At 37.5% G+C, this 2,209-nt stretch overlaps 1 pseudogene; it reads right to left on the bottom strand.

Annotated features, from left to right (window-relative positions):
* Positions 1 to 535: 535 nt before the first annotated feature.
* LOC149580666 (acetolactate synthase 3, chloroplastic-like) lies at positions 536 to 1,947 on the bottom strand (annotated as a pseudogene).
* Between the last annotated feature and the right edge of the window lie 262 nt (positions 1,948 to 2,209).

The following is a 2,209-nucleotide window of genomic DNA, read 5'->3' as shown; positions in this document are numbered from 1 at the left end:
ATGTTATGAATGGTTTTATCTTTCATGTTTTAAAAAAAAAAAAAAAAAATTGTTTGGCAAACTTAGCAAAATTCTTTGGATCCCTTGGCGGGGAATTACAATTACTAGCACAATGCTGATCCACAGATTCATAAACATCTACACCATACCATGAGAATGTTCACTACAAAGAGAATTAGCATTTCTAACAATTTAGATTTAGAAGAAGAGAACTCAAATTGCACGTTCCTTTATTTTCTTGCATCAAGAACTCAAGAGGAATTTCTAATTACAAAGAAAAAATTTGTACATACTTTCCAAATATCATCTCCTAATCAAAATTTTAGCATAGTGCTCCCTTTTTCCAAAGCCAAAAAGTCCCTTTACAAAGCCCAAAAGAGCCCTTATATAGACACAAAGGTTAATAACTACCTCTTCATGGTTAAAAACCACCTCCCAAATACATGATTTGGGTGAGGTTAATTAACCTCAACAAAATTAACCAAGAATGAATTGAAACTTAGACCTTACACCTTTTGAGAGGAAGATTGAATAATTAATCCTTGCTGATCTCCTTTTGATATTTGAATGATTCATTCAAGTTACAATACTTTATTAATGAACTCATAAAGAGATCAAGATCATGTGGTGAGTATGAGTATGCTGAAATAATCCCCCATAGCATACATGCAACTTGTGAGAGCTATTGCATTGCAAGTTGTACATTTGCACACATGGAGACATGTGGTATCTTGTTCTTTCCAATTTTTGCTAGATCTATGTCAATGTGAACAATGCTGGCACGACTTGAAAATGCCTCTAATTTACCAGTCAGTCTATCATCAAACCATACACCAAAAGCAAGTAACAGGTCAGCTTTATCCACTACATAATTTGCATAAATAGTACCATCTATTCCTAGTATCTCCAAGCTTCTCTCATCCAATGATGGAAAAGATCCCAAACCCATCAAAGTACTAGCCACTGGAATTCTTGTGTAATCAAAAAATTCTCTAAGTTCTTGGCTTGCATTTAGACAACCTCCACTAACATAAGGACTGGCCTTTTAGAATCATATATCAAGCATAGGATCTTCTCTAACTGGGGAATCTGTGGAGACTTTGGGAGTCTTTCAATATAGGAGTTAAGCTTGATAGGCATGCTCTAGTTGGGAATTTCCATCTACTACTGAACATCCTTTGTGATATCAACTAAAATTGGACCTAGCCTCCCAAATGCTACCAGGAAAAATGGCTCCCTTATAACATGAGGAATTTCCTCCACATCCATAATCAAGTAATTGTGTTTGGTAATGGAGCGTGTGACCTCTACACTTGGGGTCTCTTGAAAGGCATCGGTACCTATCATTCTACAAGGCACCTGACCAGTGATGGCAACCAAAGGAGTGCTATCAAGAAAAAGATCAACAAGACCACTTACCAAGTTGGTTGTTCATGAATCGAATGTCACAATGCACACACCCACCTTCCTTGTAGATCAAGCATAGCCCTCTGCTACAAATATTTCTCCCTACTCATGGTGATAGAGTACATTTTTAATGACCTTGGATTGAGTGAGTGCCTAATGAATCTCCATAGATGCCCCTCCAGGGTATGAAAACACACGATCAACACCCTCTCACTCTAGAGATTACACAATTATATTCGCACCTTTCCTTGGCTCATTATCCCCATAGCGTGAGATGAATGACCTGGGTTGAGGTAGCACAAATTTTGAAGATCTACTCTGTTCTTGTTCAACAGTTGGTGCTGAGGTTGAGGACAGATCTTTTTTAGCATAAAGGTGAACTCCCCTTTTCACAGAAAGGTCCCCTACCTGAGCTACAATCTTTAAATTTATGGCCACTATGCTCATACTTAACAACACTACATTAACATACTTCTGTGAGAAACCACTCTAGCTTGATGGCACCCAACAAGATGATAGAGCTGCTAAAGCCAGACTCATCCTCGTGGTAGAAACAAATTGATGTAGGCCTCAATTTTGTATAGTTTGTGACCTTATTAGATTAGGTATAACACTATGGGAAAAGCCAAAAAATTAAAATTAGAACAATGACATTTGGGTCATCCAAGAAACAACAATAAGTGGGTCTTCACAAAGGCAGCTGCAGAGCTTGAAGAAGTCTGACATTTTTATGCATGGCATCACATCTTTGACTACCATCTGATATGCCACATTTAAAAACTTACTTTCAAATCTCCTCATC

Source organism: Cupressus sempervirens, chromosome 1 (assembly GCF_028749045.1).
Source record: "Cupressus sempervirens isolate cs-2001-9-10 chromosome 1, ASM2874904v1, whole genome shotgun sequence".
In the NCBI taxonomy this organism is placed as follows: domain Eukaryota; kingdom Viridiplantae; phylum Streptophyta; class Pinopsida; order Cupressales; family Cupressaceae; genus Cupressus; species Cupressus sempervirens.
The sequence above is the reverse complement of the archived record's forward strand: the minus strand, read 5'-3'. Positions and strand labels throughout refer to the sequence as shown.